Source organism: Panthera onca, chromosome B2 (genome assembly GCF_046562875.1).
Source record: "Panthera onca isolate mPanOnc1 chromosome B2, mPanOnc1 haplotype 2, whole genome shotgun sequence".
Taxonomy (NCBI): domain Eukaryota; kingdom Metazoa; phylum Chordata; class Mammalia; order Carnivora; family Felidae; genus Panthera; species Panthera onca.
The window spans coordinates 102396123-102420218 of record NC_138343.1 but is presented as its reverse complement, the minus strand read 5'-3'; the positions used below and the strand labels follow the sequence as shown (position 1 = coordinate 102420218).

Here is a 24096-nt window from a genome sequence, read left to right as displayed (position 1 = left end):
CAAGAAGTGCTTTGTTGCCAATCTGACTCCATTTCCAGCCACAGCCCTATGGAGTTTAGCTGAACGATGTCTATACCTGAGAGTAGGCGTGCATGTATATAATGCTCTGTGTGAATGAGAAGCAAAATTAGTTCTTTCAGAAATGTTCTCTTGGTTCTGATTAAAGATAAAAATAAAAGCTGTAAGTTTCCACAAACGCTACAAGTGTTTTTTGTTGCAATGTACCCATTTATATTTTCAACAACGTTGGTTTGTCTTTCTTGAAAATGTCCTTCATTCAAGGACCACACTGCAACTGTAGATCATTTATGGATAATTTGGTAGATGACAGACATTTGAAATTACTGTGACAGGTGTTTTCGCATTGTTTTTGCTGATCTGATAAAAAGCATATTGCCAGAAAAGAGTGTGGAGAACTTAAATTCCTCAGAATCAATTTTGAAGCACCCTTTTGAAATGAGAATTGCTGTAAAGAAGTGTTTTGGAAAGAGGTGAAGGTGGGGGGAAACAGTCCTTGAGATGAAAATACAATTCAGTAAAACAATTTTACTTCTTTGATGGGGACTATATACACTGTACTTTAATTTATTCATCACTGTTATTGTCCTTGAAATTGTTTTCTGCTACCGTCCACATGATGGCCCCAGGAAGCCCAGCAGAGAGCCAAGGGAAACAATTCCACCTGTGCTCCTGGTGAACTATTTCAATATATTTGAATATATTTCAAAGTAAGAAATAAGAACTTACTAAAGAGACAAATACTGCAAGCTGAAGGCTAAAAAATAAGGAGAAAGGATCTCTTTTATATATGACGGTCCATAGGTGCCGATGTTATTCTGTAAAACCCGTGACACCTGTGTTAAGTAATTTATGTAGGAATAAAAATTGTTTTATGTAACTTTTGCTGTGGAAGGTAGCATTCCATAAGTTCATCATATATTTTTTTTTAATTTTTTTTTTAACATTTATTTATTTTTGAGACAGGGAGAGACAGAGCATGAATAGGGGAGGGTCAGAGAGATGGAGACACAGAATCTGAAACAGGCTCCAGGCTCTGAGCTGTCAGCACAGAGCCCGACGCGGGGCTCGAACTCACAGCCCTCACGGACTGCGAGATCATGACCTGAGCTGAAGTCGGCGGCTTAACCGACTGAGCCACCCAGGCGCCCCCATCATATTTTTAATCTTGACTTAAGAAAAGAACTGCTATGGCCATTTTAAAAATAAGAGTTCCACTTATCTCTTTGCAAGAACTCCTTCTCTTCCTTCTGTGTCCTTCCCCTCATACCCGCCCTCCCACACCCAACTCCATCCACCCTCCCCGTTAGCCAAAGGCATTTGTGAAATATGGAGGCACTTATGTCGTGCTGTTATTTGGTTGGGGTATTCTTAATAAATGCCTCCTGTATTTAGAGGTGGTTTGAGGAGGTCAGCTAATGCAATTTCACTTTGATTACTTATTTGAATTTTGGATGCAAAGAACCCTGAACCAATTCCCTGAATTTGTCATAATCATAATTTAGTTATCCACAGCTCCTTCATTAGATTTAAGGTCCTTTCAAGAGAATATTGATTATTACAGCTCTCGATTATCTAATAACAATATTCATAAGATGCCCTCTTCTCCAGCTCCATTCCGCCTGACTCACTAATAGGTACTGGTTTCCACCGTTCTCCTTTTCCAGGCACAGCATCCCCCGAGAAGTTACCGGCTCATAACGACACAGCGATATAAAGCAAGACCTTCACTTCTTTCAGAGGTCGTTCATTACTCTCCATAAATCCTTTCTGTCCCCTTTCAATCTACCCTCATGTTTGCCATTAGAATTCTGTATCTTAAACTCAAAACCAAGCATGGCATTCCAGATCTTACCCTTCTTGAGTGGCTCCTATTACCCACCTTGGACTTTCTGTGTAGGGAGAAATGTTATGAGAAACCCTTGAGCCAAAATGTGAAACTTGTCATTCCAGCTAGATGAAATAGTAAAATGGGAACATTAATGGTAACACATGCCAACGCAAGTAAATGAATATATCTTTTAAAGTAGTTATATTTAACAACGTGTGTTATCACCAAGAGGAAAAAAAAATATATGTATTGGTCACATAGGAACTTTTCGCTCAAATAATTCATTAATCTGTTTAACAAAGGGTTTGAGAGCATCTAGAATATTCCAAACACTTGTCTAAGCAGTGGAGATTTAACAGTAAACAAGACTGACATGGAACTTATGGTCTGTTGACGATACTGACAAGTAAGGAGGCAGTGACACCCCTGTATCACAGGGACTCAGATTGGAGAGAAGAGGGTTCTACAGGATCTAGAGAAAGTATGCCGAGAGAGCGAATTGTCAGAAGAATCTTCTGGAGGAAGGTGACATCTAAGCTGAGATTTAAAAGAAGAGAAATTAGCTGAGTTGACTGGGATAGTGATCTAGGCAAAAGAGAATCTGGCCTGTGCAGGGAAATGGAAAAGGCTCTAGAGGAATGAATGAGCAGGCGCAGGGTGGAGTAGAGACAGAAGAGGCTGGAGAGCAGTCGCGCAGGGTCCCAGTCCGAGGGACACAGGATGAAGGGCAGTTTATTGCCTCGAGGTACCCTTGGGTGTGCAACTGAGGTTTTCAGTAGGCAGGGCCTGCATTGGCAAAAAATGGAGGATGATTTGATTTTGAAATTTATGACTTAGTAGGGAACTTATAATTCAGAGGTAGCTAAATCTCTTAGGATTCCTTAGCTAGTTTTCTAGAAAATTCTTTGACTTGGTTCCTGTTACATATTTACAATTCGCCGAATACTGTTGCCGTAGCTCTTTTCCTCAACACATCTTAGAGTTCTATGCCTAAAACATTTTGTTGCTGAATTAAATGTTTCCTATTCTAACTACTCATCTTGAATTTCCCCACGTTTTTGCAACCAGAAATTAGTATGTTTAAAAATGCTGTGGTCTGCCATGAAGAAGTACAAAATGGCAAATATAACAGCTTATAGCATCACACCTAGAGTTGATTCTGTGCAAGTTTAATTCCCTGCGCTTGTCAAAAGTTGTTAAAACATTGCTTGCCTTTTTTGAATGTAAAATGTGGGCAGACATGTACTAATATATCAAAAAATGACACTTTGTCAAAGAGGGCTTTCATGGGAGAATGTTCTGAATAAAATGTTTTCTTTTGAAAAGAACCCGACCTGTTTAACATTCCAAAGCAAACACAAAAGAACACATAATGCCTGAACCTACTGCCAGTCACGACTGTCAGTTTCATTTCCCCTTTCATACTTTTTTTTTTTCACATTCCAAAAAACGGTTCCTCCAAAGAATTATCAGTTTTATTCCATGATAACCCTGGTTTGAAGTAAAATAAAAGTAGCTTAGACCCTCCTCGAAATGGATTCTTTTCAGACTTCCTAGCACTTCTAATGGCATGAAGATGATATGGTTGGCTATGTCTACCGTTAGACTCTATGTAATTATATGCGAAGCAACAATTCCCTTATCTATTAGGAACACTCGCTGAGGCTAACTGTAGTTCACTGTTTGGCAGATGAAATACAGAATTAAAATCTCACACTCCTTTTCAAGGTTTTTTTCGCCCCCCAGTCATTTTAAAATCTTTTACCCTAGGGAAGATGGTAGCCAGGAATGAATGGAAAACAGATGGTATTTAAAGGCCTTAGCGGGGCGCCGGGGTGGCTCAGTCGGTTAAGCGTCCGACTTCGGCTCAGGTGATGATCTCGCGGTGAGTTCGAGCCCCGCGTCGGGCTCTGTGCTGACAGCCTGGAGCCTGTTTCAGATTCTGTGTCTCCCTCTCTCTGACCCTCCCCCATTCATGCTCTGTCCCTCTCTGTCTCAAAAATAAAACAAAGGTTAAAAAAAAAAAATTTTTTTTAAAGGCCTTAGCAAGATTAACCAAGCAGACGCGCCTATACGTTTACCCCTACTCATGTCTCAAATAGTACTTCCCCGTTATGATTGATTGGTGACGGAGCCTCTTCTTTGGATCTTCTGACGATTTCCGCAAGTCAGATAATGGGTGATAGTTGGAATGTTCAACTGAAAATCAATAGATAATTGGCTTTGATCACAACCTCGTATCATCTTATCTAAAGAGCAGGGATGGCTGTCTATGTTAACGCACGTCCTTGGCGGAGAAATACACTAAGTCTAGCTCTTGAGTGGGACTATCGTTCATTGTTTAGGGTACCAGGGAGAAGGGCTGAAAGAAATAGAAACAGATGGCAGTTGAGGTAATTGAGATACGGTATAGCTTGAAGGCATCCTGGAATGCCCCCTAATAGTACTAGCGTGAAAAGAAGAGAAATATTCTGCACAACTTCATTTCACATGTAAGCTGAGCCTGCTCAGAATGAAAATTCCTCAAGGGTGGAAGGAGACGCAAAAGGTTTGAGCTCGTATCAGAGCATGGCAGGAACAGATGCCCCTGCCGGAAGGGTTCATTGGAGAGTAGGAGGTCCAGGTTTTAATAAAATACTAGAAAATTCTGTGTATACTGTTATGAGCAACTGAAGATGCCTTCCTTAGAGCTCTGCGATGGCAAGTCGGGACAGTGAGGTGCAGAGCTACAGCGTGAAGTTTTGCGTCCTGCCTCCATCTCTACTGATTACGCTGCCCTTGGCAGTGCCTTAGACTCCCCAAGCCTCACTTTGTTCACCTGTAAAAGGGGCCGGATGATACCGCCTCGTGAGGCATTTAAGCTAAGCCAGTGCCGACACGTATGGAGTAACTAATAAACTGTAGCGATATCATTAATGGATTTTGCACAGTTTAGCAGTGTTTCCAGCAGCCACACCCCAGAGGAGAATATTCATGGATGTAGTTTCTCACTTCACCAGGAAACCCAGCTCGATAGTTATTGTGGGTGGCTAAAATTCCCTCATATTCTTGGAGCCGGGAAAAACTGTTCTACGTTACCACCTGTTCTCTTGGTTCCTAGGTATATAAATCATGTGGTGTGTTTAAACAGAAGTTAAAATCAGAACATTTCCTTGAAAACACTTTCTGGTTACAATATCAGACTGACTCAAAGATTTTCTTTTCTTTTTTTTTTTTTACACAGATCGTTAACACACTTTTGAATCATTTGCCAAACACAGTGGTTTCTCCTAAATGTATTAAAGCCAAAAGTCATTTATAAAATTTAGATCCCTTTTTAAGTTAAGACACTCGTATCCTCGACTATAGGCTATTATTACCTAAGAGGTGAAAGTGCTTATCATCTGCACAAAGGTAACGCCAATGACCTATCAATCGTGGATTCTCCTACATAGTAGTCATCCTCAATACCCTAATATAAATGGCTCACTAGCAGTTACAACCGAAACCAACAAATGATGCAAACGAATCCTGATTTATCTTAATATTCAATTTGTACAGCACTTTTTGAGCTATTTTATAAATTAATTAATTTCAAAATGGATGAAGCAGTAACACTGAGGTTTAGCTAATTATGTGTGAATTAAATATAAGCATTTAAAATAACCATTTTAATTAAATACAAGACTCAGGCAACTAATCATTAAAAGTGGAATTGGTAACTTGAGATTTATCATTCTGAAACTTACTTGCACCACATTTCTAATGAATTCTTTCCTCTACTTAAACGAAAGACAAAATGCATCTCCCCAAAGTGGCAGCTAGTAAAAGGTAACCCTTTCTTGAGTCGTTGTCTGTTTGAAATTGAATCCAAGCAAAAGAAAAAAAAAAATTTTACTTTGCTACAGTCTCTTAGATTCAAAACTGTAGTTACTATTTGCTAAACCATTTCCAGCTTGACTTATATTTTAGTCCTATAAACATCTAAGAAAAAACATAATATCTGCAATGGCATTTGTTACCGCAAAAAAATGGATATATTTTGTAAGAAAAAATTGTATCAAAAAATTTTTTAACATTTATTAATTTCTGAGAGACAGAGAGAGACAAAGCATGATTGGGGGGTGGAGGGGGAGCAGAGAGAGAAGGAAACACAGAATCCCAAGCAGGTTCCAGGCTCTGAGGTGTCAGTACAGAGTCCAATGTGGGACTCGAACCCACAAACTGTGAGATCATGAGCTGAAGTCGGACGCTTAACCGACAGAGCCACCCAGGCGCTGCAGAAAAAAATTATACTTTTAATAGAGGAGGCTCTGAGGAAGAAAAATCTGAATAATTTGTGATTTAATTTTTTAATGAAAATAATAATGTATTACAATTCAAGAATAATGAGAAGTAATGCTTTAAAAAGTTTCATTTTATATATAGTAGCTATATACTCCAAACTTTATATTTGTAAGAACATAAAAATATCTTGCTATGTTCAAATTTGTCTATAGTAATTTGTATATGTTTAAAGAAAAAAACAGTGGCTACTTTTTAATGGCGCAACGTCACCGTCACTTAGCATAAACCCTGACACGTGGTATATCTTAATAAACATTTTTAGATTGTGTAAATATATTGATACATTTTACAAAATACCTTTGAAAATCGTTATATCATGCCTCCTGCGTACTCCAAATAGCAGATAAAGATGAAGCGCATCGACTTAACCTTCTGAGGGCGGTATGCTTTTCCGCTGTCCTGCGATCAATTGCTTTTCTGTATTCTGGAATTAGTATAGACATTGAGAATCTGAAAGAGAGCAATGCCTCTGCTGGCTGAGAAGGAGTGATTTAAAGGCAAGTTGGCTTGTTTTGTTCCTTGTGCTTAAATACCTGCAATTACTGATTGTCACATTTTTCTTCTGTTGCAAAAACTGAGCTAATTGAAGGCACCACCCTTAGGGGATGAGTTCTGCAGTGTAACGAATGTTGAGTGCCCTCTTGAGTTTAGCATTTTAATTATTCATAATTACAGTGATTTCTGTTTATTTGAGAACTTTGGAAATAATTCTAGTTTCTGTGATGGAGGCTTTGTTTTGTTTTGTCTTCTGTTGAGGTCAGCAGGCCTGTGAGCATGTGAGAAGTTCTCAGAAGCAACGGAATCCAGTTTTCTGGCTAATAAGTGGACACTATTGATGTGTGCCATGTTCTGAAGTAACCGAATGTACTTTTTTCTACCAGCTCTCTGGTTTCTCTAGGACTGTTTGGCCGATGATGGGATTGTGAGGTGAAGAGCGAGCAAGGATTCTAGCAGAAGAACTAGAAAAAAGATGCATGAAAGTGTGTTAATCAGAGAAGAGAATACAAGAGATTCGGTAGCTGGCTATTAGCCAAATGTATACAATTTTAAGGTCTTTTCGTCTTCTTGAAAAAGTGTGTGTGTGTGTGTGTGTGTGTGTGTGTGTGTGTGTGTGTGCGTGTGTTGCACCCTAAATACATTTGCCTACAAGGGACCCAGGTAAAGATGAATATTCTAGCCATTTTGGACAACACTAATCTTCATGTCTACTATTTGCAAATAAACATTAGTAAGAATGATGTACTGGGACTGGGCTCCTACAATCTCTTTAGATGTTATATACACTCTTATAATAGCCTGGAAAAACAAGGAAATATTACTTTAACAAAAAGAGTTTGGCACTGACAACCTGTTTTCATTGCAGTCTGTTTCATTTTCTCATCTCTTTCTCCTCCTCCTCCTCCTCCTCCTCCTCCTCCTCCTCCTCCTCCTTCTTCTTCTTCTTCTTCTTCTTCTTCTTCTTCTTCTAATCTCTTAAATACAGCACTTTAGTTCTAGAGCCAAGCATGCACTCTGCAGCTAGAGAATTAGCTAGAGAATTACTCAGGTCGCCTGGTATTCTCTATTCAACTTAGGAGGAAGCAGCAATTGCTTAATATCTTCAAGTAGCTGCAAAGGTGAAAGTGATCGATATGGATAATCATCATATCGGTGGTAAAAGGCAGTCTGGAGATACACCATGGGTAGCAGTCTTAAGAAGCATACTACGTTGGGGCGCCTGGGTGGCTCAGTCGGTTAAGCCTCCGACTTCGGCTCAGGTCATGATCTCGCGGTCCGTGAGTTCGAGCCCCGCGTCGGGCTCTGTGCTGACAGCTCGGAGCCTGGAGCCTGTTTCAGATTCTGTGTCTCCCTCTCTCTCTGACCCTCCCCCGTTCATGCTCTGTCTCTCTCTGTCTCAAAAATAAAATAAATTTTTAAAAAATTAAAAAAAAAAAAAGAAGCGTATGCTGAACCTCTCTCACCTAAAAAACCTCAGCAGCCAGATCAGAAGCAAGGTTCTGCTGCAGGAACATTATCTGAAAAGGCATGTTGGGTAGCCCCCAGTTTGTGAGACCATCTCTAATCAAAGGGAATTGACAATGACCTCTCCCAGGGTTAGGCTCAAATATGAGCCCTGCTGCTGTTCATCAGCAAATTGTTTCATAAAGGAACTGAAGGTATCATTTTTAAAAAAGAAGGAAAGAAATGGTCTGATCATCCAAACTACACCTCTTCTTCTTCTTAGCACAACACATTTTTAACCACAGCTACTAAGGAGCAGAAATTAAACAAACAAACAAACAAACAAATACTACAACAAAATAAAAGACTAACTGGGAAATCACTCGTCTGTGTCTCCACCCCCAGGTGCCATCAAGCAGGGAACAAGCCAAAAGGACAGACAGTAGGTGAGAAGACACCATGGAATGTCCACCAACCAGATAAGCATCGCTGGATCATTGAGAAGTGTCTGAATGTAGGTATGTGCGCTGAAGACTTCTGTGCTCTCCGTTCTCGAACTTTCCGTACCCCTACCCCGTGTGTTATCCATCTGCCATCTCCTCAGCCTTTTGAAAGCACTACTTGGAGTGACACCACGCATGTGCACCCAGACACCCTTGGTGGCTCTCCCACAGGAGATCCTCCCTCCTCTCCCGGCTTTTCAAACGTTCTACAAAATGACTTTAAACTGCCTCCTGTTCCCCAGTCTCAGAATTCCTGTAGAGAAACCTTCCCCACTGACACCGAGCCTTATTGCCCAAACACAGAAAGCCTTCTGATTATCTGAAAAACCTTCCCCAAATCCTCCTTGCTGGTTTCAGTTCTGATTTTCCTCCAAGACCTAAGTCAACCTTCACCTCCATTACAAAATTGTGCTGATTTTCCATCCCAATTATGTCCTTCCTTCCAAACTGCCATAGAACTTGGGGTTATACCCCCTCTCTGACATTTGACAGCTTGTACCGTGTATTACTTTGTCTCTCCTAATGCATGTGCCCTGTGTCCTCAGTGTGCCTGTTTATTTCTGGAAAGGTGGGAACTGTTGTATTTTTTTTTTTTTTTTACCAGAATCCAGGGTGAGGAGAAGTGGGCATGTCATGAGCTGCCATGACAAACAAGGGGACAAAGCGAGATGGTTAAGAACACAGACTCTGGAGTTAGACTGCCAGAGTTTGAGTTTGAGTTCCTGCTCAGCCAGCTAGTAACTGACCATGGCAAGGGTTCTGTTTTTTTAATGTTTATTTCTGAGAGAGAGAGAGAGAGAGAGAGAGAGAGTAAGTGGGGGAGAAGCAGAGAGAGAGGGAAAGAGAGGATCCAAAGCAGGCTTCGTGTTGACAGCAGAAAGCCCGATACGGGGCTCAAACTCAAGAACCATGAGATCATGACCGGAGTAGAAGTCAGATGCTTAACTGACTGAGCCACCCAGGCACCCCAACCATGGCAAGGTTTCTGTGCCTTAATTTCCTTATCTCTAAAATGGGTATGATAATATATCCATCCCCTTGAGTTATGGTAAAGTTTAAATCAGCGAAAGAAAAAGTGCTTAGAATAGTGTAATCCATATTGAATCACACTCAAAAACTGTCAACCTGTGTAGTACTGTGTATACATGGAATAGTCCATCTCAATTAATTTTTTCAATAATGTTATAATAACACATCATTCCCATTCTAAAAAGAGGAAATCCATGGCCTTGAGACGCCAGGCCATTGCCTAAAATCACAAGAAGAGGGAGAATGACAACCAATATGTCTGACCTTAAATCCTGGGCTATTTCACTCTGCACATTTTCACACATTGCACGTTGCCTCACACCCTAGTTACTGCTGCTAAAAATGAAATGTAGAGTTTAAACCAAATTATACTGAGATTTCACTAGACGTGACCTTGAAAGATCTTCTCAACGTGAAAAGTTTTAGTTGACTGTAAATACTTTTCTTATGGGCTAATCCAAATGCGGTGGGATGGTAATTGCCTTCTTTTTTTTTTTTTTGGTCTGTTTAGTTTGACTTAGAGGCTGAAATTCAGCTCAGCAAGTATTTCTGTTCCCAGGCACTGCAGGCGAAGGGTAGAGAAAATACCAAATGGGTAGTTTTGCCACAGGGTTTTTAACCTATGTGACTCGAGTCCTAGAAACAAAGTGGAAACACCTCGCACGTTTGTAAAACTTACATTCCTAGGTCCCCTTGAGATTGGTTCTTCCACATTTCCTTCCTCGCCCCCCGTCATAATATGGTCTGGATACAGTACCACTCTCTACAAAAATAACACTTTGGGGTTTGGCAGAATGTGCCATTCAAGAGGAAAGTATAAAAAGTAGAAGTTTTCAAATCATTTTATTCTATTTGAAGTTATTTGGGAGAATTTTCAAGAAGTCCTGTTAAACTTGGCAGACCAGCCCCTCTTGGAATATCTTTATTTTCTAGGAAATCATCAAGTCTGGTTCGTGTCGCTGCCAACATTCCTTGGCTGCAGCCAGTCCGTTTGTGTATCTGTAGCACTTAGTACTGAGCTGGGATATAGTAGATGATGGATAAATCCTTGGTTCAATGCAATGCTGTTACTGATACGTTAAATATACTCTGCTCTCCCGGCCCACCACTGAATTACAGAATAACTTCAGAGATCCTCTGTATACCTGAAGGAACTACCTTTAGGTGAAGACTTCCCAAGAGATGGGATTAGAAGGACTAACATTTTTGAACATACTTACCTTATTCTAAGTTCTTTTTTTTTTTTTAATTTTTTTTTTAACGTTTATTTATTTTTGAGACAGAGAGAGACAGAGCATGAACGGGGGAGGGTAAGAGAGAGGGAGAAACAGAATCTGAAACAGGCTCCGGGCTCTGAGCTGTCAGCACAGAGCCCAACGCGGGGCTTGAACTCACTGACCGCGAGATCATGACCTGAGCCGAAGTCGGCTGCTTAACCGACTGAGCCATCCAGGCGCCCCCAAAGACCAGCAAATGACGAGGCAGTAACGGGGACGAACTGAGCCTCCATTTAGTCAGGAAGGAGGAACTCTGTCAAAACAAGTGACTCAGGCACGTCCCATAATCTCCTCATGCCTTGGTTTTCTCATCTCATGTGATGTTATTACGAGGATCAAAATGTTTTAAAATTTATTTATTTATTTATTTACACATTTATTCATTTTTGAGAGACAGAGGGAGACAGAGTATGAGCAGGGGAGGGGCAGAGAGAGAGGGAGACACAGAATCCGAAGTAGGCTCCAGGCTCCGAGCTGTCAGCACAGAGCCCGACACGGGGCTCGCACCCGTGAACTGTGAGATCGTGACTTGAGGCCGAAGTCAGACACTTAACCGACTGAGCCACCCAGGTGCCCCTGAAGATCAAAACGTTTTATTTGTAAAATAGCTTTGGAATTATCATTGATGCTATAAACATTAAGTTATAGTTAATGGGTTTGGAAAAAATAAACACTGAAACAGTTTAGAAGGCCCCAAAGGGTTTGATACCCCTAGCAGGTAATAGAAGGGAGGGAGAGTCAATGAAAGACAGCAAAGGCCAAAACCAAGCAAATGCCATGCCTCTGCAGGATTTTGGAAGCGGATATAGAAAAGACTGCTCTAGTACGGATATCGATCCAATGCTGTGCAGGCATCAGTTACTAAGTGGCAGTTACTCATAAGTATGTTACATCATGTTTTAAAATGTAGATATAATGGCCATAATCACTAAAGCCAAGGACTGGATTTAGGATAAAACAGTGTAAATGAGGACTGTGCCTATGGAGCTCGTACCTTGTACAAGGAATAATTGTGTGGCCAGCTACTCATTGGAAGGATCAAGAGTAATGCTGTCCTTAAACACATGGTTCTAAAAGTATGTGTGTGCCTAGGGGCCTTAATAGGCGCCAGCCTGCTGCTTCTTGAAACAATCTCTTCAAACGTTTTCCATAGGAATTAATGGCACCTTCAAGTTGCGCCTGATGTCTGGTTTCGACCTTGTAAACGTTAAGGGAAGTAAATGTATTGGATGAGTTTTAAGCATGTGCTTCAGTTAAGTTACTATGCTAGTAAAAACAACCCTGTCTTATAAACTGTAAGGTGCTTTCCATTCTTTAGCATTTAATTGCATTCCAACTGAGCTAATAAGTCATTAACCTCAGCATCTGACCTAATCCATGTATTTAGATGTACAAAAATTGGCCATATTTGTCCTTTTCTTTTTTTAAAGATTTTATTTTTAAGTAATCTCCACATGCAACACGGGGCTCAAACTCACAACCCTGAGATTAAGTTGCATGCTCCATTGACTGAGCCAGCCAGGCGCCTCACTGTCTTTTCATTTGTTTACATGATAAGTTCCAGAAACCACCTACCAGATTTTTTTTTTTAATTGTATTTTAACCTGAAGGACAGCAGCAACCTTGCTGATACTTTAAACAATATTCAAGAAGTCAAAGAGAAAGTAAGAAACCACTTTTATGGGCACCTGGGTGGCTCAGTCAGTTAAGCGTCAGACTCTTGATTTTGGCTCAGGTCATGATCTCACAGTGAGATCATGTGAGATTGTGAGATTGAGCCCTGCATCGGGCTCTGCACCGACAGTGAGGAGCCTGTTTGGGATTCTCTGTCTCCCTCTCTCTCTGCGTGCCCCACCCCTCACTCATGCTTGCTTGCTCTCTCTCAAGTAAACATTTAAAAAAATAAGTAGTCTTAAAAAAAAAAAAGAAAGAAAGAAAGAAAAGAAACCACTCTGTAAGTGTGCTTGTTAAAGCCTGCCTAGAGGAGGCCTCTACTGCTGAGATTGAGAATCTGTGATCAATTGCTTAATTTCATCTGACGAATTTCAACTGTCAACTATTTCTAAAGATGTAGACCTAGGCCAATAAGACATTTAACTTACTTTTTAAGTAGCTTTCTTAATATTTGTAGTTTATCATTATTGTTTATTATTAAACATCTTGATGGTAGAATGGATTGCCGGAATAATAATTGGAATAATACAGCAATGAGTGGCTAAATGGGGGAATATTTTTAGAGCATAGTCCTAAGTTGTAAAGGTATTTTGTAAACTCTAAGTCACTACACAAATATTATTTATAAGAATAATTTTTATAATACTAAATTATGTTTTTCTGCAAAGCACTGAAATATAAGGAGGAAAATTTTCCTACTACTTTTACTTAAAAAATATTCATGAACATGGGTTCTTTAATACAGAACAGAATAGTAGCTGACAGAAGATTCATAAAAATTATAATACCTGCTGTTACAGAGTACTTGTTTTAGGCTAGACATTTTTAAATAGATCATTTTTAGGGGCGCCTGGGTGGCTCAGTCAGTTGGGCGGCCGACTTCTGCTCAGGTCATGATCTTGCGGTCCGTGAGTTCTAGCCCCGCGTCGGGCTCTGTGCTGACAGCTCAGAGCCTGGAGCCTACTTCATGTTCTGTGTCTCCCTCTCTCTGACCCTCCCTTGTTCATGCTCTGTCTCTCCCTGTCTCAAAAATAAATAAACGTTAAAAAAAAAAATTTAAATAGATCATTTCAGAATGTCCGTGCAAGATTTTGTTTTCTTCATAGATCCTCTTACACAATTGGGGCTCAGATTCATTAATAAACAGATTAGTAAACTAGTAAATGGTAGTGCCATAGTTTAAACCCAGATGTTTTAGACTCCTATGCTCATGCTTTTTAGCTATTAGGGAAGCCATTTTTCTCCATAAACAATAGGAAGGAAGGAGTGAAAAAGAAAAAGTCGTAAAACAAAAACAGTAATAGTAGCTACCATTTATTAATGTGCCACGTACTGAGGTAGTTGCCACAGGGTGCCCTTTAATTCATGAACCTAATTAACAGCTCCAAAGGGGTTCATTCATCTCCGGTTTTTGAAGTAAATTGGATATTAATATTTTCACTTGCCTTGTGAGAACTTTAAAGTTCAAAGACATTGAGTTACTGACCCAAGATGGCACACCCAGCAAGTGGCAGGACCATCCTGATGAGTTCCAAAATCCATATTCTTTCTGCAGAATATTACAAGCTAAAGTATATTTCTGATTCATAAAATAAAGACTCTGGACTGCTGCATGCTTATCTTTTTTTTTTCTCTGAGTTTATTCTTAGACTGATTTTAGTTTTGTTTAGAAATTACTGAGCTTTCGGTTTGTAAGGAGCTTTCAGAAAATTATTATTAATTCTGTGAATATGCACTGCTTTGTGTTTATCGTAATGGTGCCCAAGTTTACACTGAAGTCAGATTTCAACATTATAAATCTCATGCGCTCAGCTTATATTTCATAATCCAGAATTTCGCTAAGAACTTAAAAATTAATACAGATTTATTAGGTTCGGGAAAACTGCCTCGCATGCATAAATTACTGCTCTGGAATACCACAAGTTACAAACACAACTGAATAGCTTTCATCCTAATCTTGCAAGAAGCCTAGAGCAGCATTTTTGCGTTCATTCATTAAACAAGTGTCTACTGATTGCTAACTATTTTCATAAACTCCGTGCTAGAGAGATTGGCAGATAATAAGAACACAAACACCCCTACCCTTAAAGAGCTTTACAAATTAATTAGGGAGAAAAGACGTGGAAACCGTTAAACAATGAAAACTGAAGTTCAGCCATATTACAACAGTGAAATAAATCATTTTAATACAAAAAAAAAAAAAAGACTGTTCCAGTTTCATGACTAGAGGTGCTAACTATGGCTTGAAGTAGTGAAAAAGGCCTCACAGATGGAAGGCGACGGGCTAGGCAGGGAGGATGGATGGTACCCACCAGGCAGGCCCTACAGTGAAAGTAACCAAGCAGCAGGTGCATTTATTATCCTGCAGGCTTGTGCAGGAGAACTGGAAAAGACAAGATTAGAAAAGCAGGTGAGGCCAGAGAGCCCAAAGCTTTGATTCTAGACAAAGACTGGCCTCTGGCCCCCAGGGGAGGGGGACTCATTGACAATTTTGAGCAGAGGAATGACATAATTAAAATAGTGCTTTAAAAAAGATTCATTTGGCAGGGGTAGGCAGGATGGATTGGTAGAAAGAGAACAGGAGCAGAGAAACTACTGCAATAACTCAGTTCTAAGGTGATGAGGTTCTAGACAGAAGTGACGGTGGGGTAGAAGGAAAGAATAAATGCAAGAGATAGTGCAAAGGAAGGCACGACAGAGGTGATGACCAGATGCGGGAGACAGACACAAAACTTACTAACTTCACTTTCTGTTTGGGAGCTTGTATAGTTTGCAAAGTGTATCGAGTTCATTGACATTATGCATAATATTCATGGTCTCAGATGCCATTGGATTCCAGGAACATCTTGCTTTTATTTACTGTAGCATTTCTTTTAGCAAACCTACAGTGAAGTCCTGATTTCCACGAGATAATAAATACTATTATAAAAATGCCTGGGAGAATAATTGTAGCTCTATGTTGAAGTAAGAAGATGGAAGCATAATTAGATGAGTAATGAAAATTCAGCCAGTGATGTTTAATATGCCCCCAAAATTCCAGTTTCCTTGTTCAGCTGCTGTTATATTTTTTTACCGCGTTGACTTGTAAAAACTGTTAATTGATTGTCCAGAGTGCATTATTTTCATAAATGTATTGATACGATTCTCCAGTAGTTTGGTGTTTATTTAGTACCTTCCTGCCAGGATTAATTCCAGTGTCTTCAAAATATCCTTCTGTAATAACAGTTTTACTTTACAAATGGAAAAACTGAGCCATAGAGAAAGTGAATTAATGATTTATCCCAGGTAGCAGGAGAACTCAAGAATCTATCTTTCTGTGGGTCCAGAGTGGGCTACAGAGATAAAATAAAACCAGAAAGCCATCAGTACTCTTTGTAGTTATTTAGATTTAAGGAAATACCCAGTGCCGGGCAAATGTAACCTTCTTACCTAGAACACACACACACACACACACACACGCACACACGCACACACACGCGCGCACGCGCGCGCGCGCACACACACACACACACTCCATTGCGTTACGATGATATATAATAGTTCAAAAAGCAAGTGCCATTTTAATATTACTTAGATGCTGTTTTTAATGCCTCAAGTAAACCATATCGTAGCTTCTAATATTAATTCATTCCCCACTTAGAATTGTTAAAAATATTTATGATCTGGTATAGAGCAAAGCATATTGTTATCCATTTTCTTCAGCTTTGATATAAAAGCATTCTTCAGCTGTCTTCTAGGGACGAATGTCGTCAGAGTTTGATGGTAATTTATGTTGTCAGTCCATTAAGTTGATTTTATGGCAGCCAACACAACTATTGTCCATTTATGAGAAACCCGAGGACCACTCCGGGTCTCCACGAAGGCCGTTTGATACCTGCCCTCTCATATGGCTGACCTTGAGGGGAGTTGAGTTTGGTAATTTATGGCAAACCCCATCTAGGAAGACCTATTTGCAAGATTCACTGTCATTTAGTGCTAAATGATCATTGCTGAGTCCAGAGACAATCTGAGCTCCTGACAGAGCAATCCCATAAAAAATATTGCCTACCCACCCAGGTGTCCTTTCCAATTATCTGGAGTAGAAATTAATACTTTTAAAAGCTGCTAGTTTTTGAAAGGTTATTACAATTTATTCCAGCGGTTTCTTTTGCACATTATGATGAATTAGTTTATTACGCCATTATTTTCCATGTCAGCTTTTTAGAAGATTGAACCATAATGTTGAAACATTAGTGTGAATGGCAAACATACTATTTTACAGCTGAGTAATATATTTCTTTGAGAAAAAATGTGCTCAGTTTTTAATAACAGGTAATTTTATGTTTATGCTCCCTAATGCTGTTGTCAGGTATTATTTATTTCTGTTTGGTAAGAACTGGAGAACTTTCTTTTAAAATGTTAATGGGGGTTTGGACAGATTTTAGAGTCATAGCAAGAATATATTACTTAAAAGTAGAAAATATAAATTGTAAGTGTTTTTTTCCTGAAAGCTAATATTTTCTAAGGTTTTCTTGACACCAATTTAATATATGATTACTTCCAGGGAGAGTGATACTACTCTCCATTTTTTCTCTAAAATGTAGTTGGTGGGAGGATACTTTTTTGTTCATTTTTCCAAGGTCTTCATGACTTTCAAGTTTTTTTTAATAAAGTATCTTTCTCGTATAAATGATTTAAGATAAATGATTTATGAAGCTATAAATCATTTAATGATGTTCTATCATTTACAGGTGTCTTATAAATAATATTAAAACAGCACTGTTATATAATAATTAGCACTATGATATTTATTTTTTTCAGTCATTATTCTCTATTATATGCTTGCTAAAATAGCAAAGAAGTATAGTTCATTTCCTGTTTACCAGGTATTTAAAAAATACCCATTGTATCTCTATGTGACAAAGATTGAGGAGAAGTATGCAACGAGTGCACGTTGTACTATATTTTTATTCTTAAAGCAAATATTTTTCAAATGCTTATTATTTGCCAGGCATTACACAACTGTGTGTAGTTGGGACAAAGCCAGAGCAGCATTTTAGACATTCAGTCTTTTTTATTTCTTTTACAATTATTTTTATCCCTGCAGTTTTTAAAAAATACAACTCCACAAAAATTCTGAATCTTGAGTAAACCGAACATCTAAGCAAATTCAGTAACAACTTGGAAGTCTTACATTTGCTACCTCCAATCCAACAAATGTTTGCAAAAGGAAATACTGGTTTTTGTTTTCTCATCAAACACATTTGTTTCTTTAGCAAACGTTTTCAATATTGAAGTATTTATTTTTGTTGACACGACTGAAGCAAATGTTAGTTTTAGCAGAATTAAGATTCCCAACATTCGTGAGTTCTTCCCTGAGAACTCGTGCCTGAGAATTTCTTCATAATGGAGGAGATAGGTAAAAGAGAGTGCCAGCTTTCTTCTTTTTGGGGGGGAAGGGATGTGATTTTTGTTGAAGTATAACACGTATACAGAAAAAGATGCACAAATAATAAGTATACAGCTCAATGGATTGGCCCAGAATGAGCATTCCTGTGCAATCAGCACTCAAAGCGAGAGGGAGAAATCACCAGCATTTCAGCAAACACCGCTGTGTCCTCTAAGTAACCGTTCTTCTTACTTCTGACATCAGAGATTAGGTTAGACTGTTTTTTGAAATTTGCGTCGATAAAAATCATGATAAAATGATAACTTCTTTTGCTCCTTATAATTTTGTGATTCATCCACACGGTTGTATGTAGTTGTACCTTGGTTTCATCACTGCATCGTATATTCCATTGCTTAAATATACCGTATTTTATTTGCCCAGTCTACTATTGATGATCATTGGATCAATGGCAGTTGGGGGTATTACAAAAAAAAAAAAAAAATGCTTCTATATATATCATATATAAGATATATCATATATAAGATATATATCATATATATCATTTGGTGACAAATAAAAGCACTTCTATTGGGTATATTTCTAGGGGTAGAGGAGCTGGGTCTCAGGATGGGTATAGGTTCAGCTTTCATAGATACTGCTGACCACTTTTCCCGAGTCCTGGGAATCTCTTATGCTTACTAGTTATTTTCCTTTAGACCTTAAACTTAAAAAATAATTGTAGAGAATTGGAGTAAATAATGTCTAGGTTTGTATGAGGCCTAAAATACTGTAATTCAGTACTTGTTTACAGAGGAGAGCTTTGGCATTGATTTTAACAAAAAGCAGATAATGAGAATCTGCTATTTGGTTTTCCATTATATTTCTCCATTTGCATTTGCATCTGGATTTGACTGTTAATGAACCTGAGCATTCACATTTTATGCTAAATAATGAAATTACAGTATCTGGTGCAGAAAAGCTGGAAAGTTTTCTGGTGTGCCCAATCATATTTTTCCATGGAATATAGAATATCTCTTGCCAGGCTGATGGTAATGACTAGCCAAATGCAAAACAGTACCTCTCTTCAACGTCCCTGGTTATTTTCACTGGAGTAAAGAGCGCACGGGTTGTGTGGATGCATCCCTCGTGGTATTTCACACAAAACAAGTATTCAGTACATTTTGTTGAACCCATTTGTCTATTTTGTTGGATGGGGTTTTTTTTAGTGGGGGGGGAGGAGCGGACATTGGGGGTTTCATATAATCTTGGCTCTGACAACTGACTCTGGCCAAATTGCTTATCTCTCTTTGCCTTATTTTCTTCATCTGTAATGTGAAGAAGATAAGAGTTCCTGCCTCACAGATCACTGTCTGAACAAAATGACTGCACATGTGAAGCACTTTTCACAGTGCCCGTCCACAGTAGATAACCCAGGAACTATTGGGTATTGTTGTTGTTTTAACTTTAAGATGGGTATTCTTCCAACTTCTGTCTAAAGATAGTAACGTTTCTGTTGTTCATACTTTCTGATAGGCAGACATGCTCTAAAATCAATTAGAACTTGACAACTGGATTTTATTCCCTCTTTTATTAATGTTTCCACAAATGTGTTTGAGTACCTAGTATGTGTTATGTACTACACAAGACACGTCAGACACCGCCCCTGGGCACACAAAGCTGACGTGGCTTGCGAGTCCTCAGGCAGTTAAAGGGCAGTAGGACAAGGCATGATGGGGAGGTTCACACAGTAGAGATTGCGCAGCAGGGCACTTCAATCCGTGAAGGCAGCCTGGAGGAAGTGACGCTGCACTGATAGCTGACGGAGGCACAGGAGCTGACCAGGTGAGGGAAGAGTAATAAATATACGGGGACAAGAGCATACCAGGCAGAGGACTGAAAGATTTTCAGAAAGACTGAACTCATAAGACTACGTATGGGGAAGAGGAAAGGAAAAGTGTCAGGAAGAAAGAGGGAAGGCTAAAAAGGCAAGAGGGACCAGCCCATTAAGGCCATAGGAACCGGTCTTTGGACTTTGGACATTATCCTGAAGGTAATGAGAAGCTATCGAGGTTTTGAGTGTCCGATCAGATTTTCGATTTGAGTATCAAGATCAGATACTTGGTGCACAGTGAAGAATGGATTGGACAGGAACATAACAGGGGGCAGGAAGACCAGTTAGGACGTCAAGACAGTGAACAGGGGTAGTGGGCAGCAGTGGTCTGCAGGTCTCCGCAGGAGGATGTGTGATACAAAGTATCACACTTGGAAATGTAGAACGGTACCCATATCCTCGCTTGGACAACGGGATGGATCGTCATGGTAGTGAGCAAAGGAAGCAATGCAGAAGGAGGAGAAGGTGGAGGCAGAAGACAGATGCGTTGCACCGGGGCATGTTAAGATGGAAGTGCCTGTGTCGTCTAAATACCGAAGGCCCGTAAGTGTTGAATAAATAGCTTTGAGTTCAGGAGAGAAAGCTTAAATGAAGATGTCGCTAACATGGTCATTGCAGCAGCCATAGACATAGGGCAGGTGGCTGAAGCAGGCTGAAGACAGTGACCGAGAACAGAGACCTGAGGAAAAGCCATATACAGGATACAGATGGGAGAACCTCAAGGGACACCGAGAAAGAACAGCCACAGAGGCGGTGGGAAAATGTGAAGAGTGGAGGTATCATGATGACCAGTAGGATGAAACGTTTCCAGAAGAAGGGGAAGTAGGTGTCAGATGCTGTGGAGGTGTGAAATAAGCAGGGTACTGAGGAGCGTAACCACCAGATTTAGCAACAAGGAGATCTCTTAAGAAGAGGCTAGCTTTGGGGCGCCTGGGTGGCGCAGTCGGTTAAGCGTCCGACTTCAGCCAGGTCACAATCTCGCGGTCCGTGAGTTCGAGCCCCGCGTCGGGCTCTGGGCTGATGGCTCAGAGCCTGGAGCCTGTTTCCGATTCTGTGTCTCCCTCTCTCTGCCCCTCCCCCGTTCATGCTCTGTCTGTCTCTCTCTGTCCCAAAAATAAATAAAAAACGTTGAAAAAAAAAAATTTTAAGAAGAAGCTAGCTTTGAGCCAGTGAGGGTGCAAATAACAAATGGAAACTACCTAAGAGCTGATGGCCTGCCAGATGAGTATATTATTAAAAAGCATGTCACATGACTACATTAGTAAGACGGTTGCACTAAGACCTGCTGAATCCAGATTTTTACAACTTAAATACCAGAACTACAAAATACATACCACTTTTGATCATTTTTTTTTTTTCTTAATGGGTTCGCATCACTGGTTTGACATGTACCTCTGAGTCATAGAAATGTTCTGTAAAAGAATACGAATCTTATGCCCTCGTTGAATTGTTAGAAATTTGCCTCTTAATGAAACTCAGCTGTGAATTCTGAAGAAACAAGGAATGAACGGGGCGGGGAGGAAATTCTCTTGGGTTAAGTTCCTTTTGAACACTTTTTGTTAATGTGGGAAAGAGGTAGGAAATGAAAGCATACCATAGAGGAATTCCAAGTGGAAAAACAGTTCCTGCCCTTGCATGTACATATATGCAGAATCAAACTCAGAGAAAGGATAAACTCCGGGAGGAAAAGCCAGTGATTCATTATTGTGAGTTAAGAGGGGACATGCTATAAATCACAAGCAGGAAAAGCCCAGTGCTGTTCTCCCTGCTCTGTTCCACTGTTGAAAATTAATTTTCCCCAGGATTTTTTTTTTCCTGGTGGTTGTTATTTACAGTATTGTCCACCCAGCCCCGCTCGTTCATTTACACAGGCCGTCCCTGTTGGTGCACCAGGGTAAAGCACAGCAAATTAGGTTAGGGGGTGGTAGGAGCTCTACGAGGAAGCACTGTTTCCAGTTCAATCTATAAATGTAGGGTGTGTTCATCTTCACATTTCACACCAGGCCCAAGCCCAAGCCCAGGTTAGTACTTGAGATTCGTGTTTAAGAGAGCTTTGCAAAGGATCACGTTTGGGAGATTTTCCTTTTAAAAATATATAAGGTCACTCAGGTGTGTGATATAACGGGTCCTTTCATGGACACGGCATCTTCTCACAGGGGCTCTGTCGCGTTGAGGGTAGAGCTGAGGAGCCGGCTGCCTCAAGGAGCCGTTGGCTTGGGGAGTGGCAGGGCCGTGAAGGGCACCCCCATCCCTGTGTCCCCCGTCCCGGGTGAGTGGCCCCTCTCAGGACTGAGCACGTAGAGCCGGGCCCGGACTGAGGGCCTCAGGGCACCCTGTTCCCACTTACTCACCAGCAGAGCCAACCCTGGGAGGTGACACCAGAATGAGGTCCATTTCACAAAGAGGAAAGTCAGAGCCTGAGAAATTACGTACTTGGCCTAAGTACACCACGACTAAGTAGTAAGAGCTGGATTCAAACCCAGATTGTTCCACAATGGCCCAGTGGAACGCAAGAGTAGTAGGTTTGTATATGTATACTTTTTTGCTTTGGGTTTGTTTTTTTTTTTTTTTTCAGGTTGCTGAAGAGAGTCCCCTGGCTTGATTAACAGAAGACTAATTATTTTGTCTTCCCATGCTACCACAAGTTTCCCTTTACAATCCTATTCTTTTTTTTCTTTATTCTTTATATATATTTATATCCTATTTACTTCTCTGTGGGCCACTTAAAATCGAAAAGAAGATGACGAAGGAAATACTTTATTAAGTCACAAGATAAAGCCTTGTTAAAATTTAGTATCATAATAAAATAAAGCGTAAAAAATCAAGTCAAATCTATTAGTGTTAAGCAAGAGAGATATTATTCCATGAAATAATTAGCATAAACTCATTCAACAAATACTTCTTAAGCACCTGCTTCTCTCTAGAGGCCCTCCTCTGTGCTGGGTCAACAACAGTGGACAAAACAGATGGCCTGTCCTCCAGAAGCTGTCATTCTGGGGGGTGGGGGGATGAGGGAGGCAGGCAGTTAACACATATGTAACAAGGGCATACGTTTGCCTTTGGTGAGAGGAAGCAAAGTTCAGTGGGTGTGGGCACCAAGGGGGTGAGAGGAAGAGGGTGTGTTCTTAGGCATCGCAGTCAGGGGAGACTTTTCACGCGAGATGATGTTTGACAGGGGCCACAGGGAGCAAACCCTGGCCACAGATGGGTGAAGGGCATCTGAGGACGAGGAAGCCTTAGCAGCGAATACACTGAGACAAGAACTCTCTAAGTGTTTGTGTGTCCTTACCGCTGCCGTCCGCCAGCAAGGAGACCAGTGTAGCCCAGAATAGAGTAGGCCAGAGGGAGGAAGCATGGCCTGCTACTAAATCAGAGAGGCCAAGCAGTGGGGCAGGGTGGCCTATTTTGTAGGGCCCTGTAAACCACTTCAGTCAAATGTAGTAAGCAAGTCACATTTACAAGTCATCTTGCTGTGGTACACCTCATCCAAATTTTACCAGTTTGCCCTTCTTTTGGTTTTTCTTTTCACTTATAAGTAGTTCCAATTGGATGATTTGTCCTGACTCCCAAAAGAGCGGATCAGAAAATAAACAGCCGGCCACTCCCTTCTCCTCCCTCAGGGCAGGAAGCAGTAACTGATCATAGAGTTCTCTAGTCCACTGCAAAAGGTCAGAGCCAGCCAAGAGATGAGCCATTCCAGATATAGCCTTTAATATGCATATGTTTCCATCCCTGCCCTTCACCTCACCCTGCTTCATTAATAGATTAAGATCCAAGATCCAAGCCTCCAGCAGCTGACTTGCCTTTGCTTCAGTCCAGCTGCCTGACCCAGAAACTAAAATGCCCTCTGATCCTTTCTACTTCACCCTGAGCACCTCCTGACCCTGTGTGCACTCAGTCCCTTTCAGTCCCCTAGGTAGCTCCCCACCGCTCACTGTTGCCCTCTTGGGACCTGAACAGCGAACAGCTGAAAGCAAAATAACCTTGACCTTTCTAGGTCTTAGCTTCCTCACTGGCAAAATGGCTCATCTCGCCCAGCCTGCAGAATTGTTGTGAGTAGGAAGTAGCAGCTATTAATAAAGTGAGTGTGCCTGATTCTAGTTGAGTCCTTGATCTGATAGAAGAAAAAGCAAGGAGAAAATGGGTCATAGAAACTTGAAATAGAAGAAACAGAGGTGAGGGGTGCCTGGGTGGCTCAGTCAGCTGAGTGTCTGACTCTTGATTTCGCTCAGGTCATG

At 40.5% G+C, this 24096-nt stretch overlaps 1 protein-coding gene across 2 annotated transcripts in view; it reads left to right on the top strand.

The window, feature by feature from the left end:
* HS3ST5 (heparan sulfate-glucosamine 3-sulfotransferase 5) overlaps positions 1-24096 on the top strand; it is a 151338-nt gene that overhangs the window by 45482 nt on the left and 81760 nt on the right. Inside the window, exon 2 of one of the 2 annotated variants that reach the window (XM_060616444.3) lies at positions 8522-8630. The gene's annotated coding sequence lies outside the window, so the exon portion shown is untranslated. Of the gene's footprint in view, positions 1-8521; positions 8635-24096 lie in introns of both variants that reach the window. The other variant, XM_060616443.3, reaches the window with a different exon arrangement.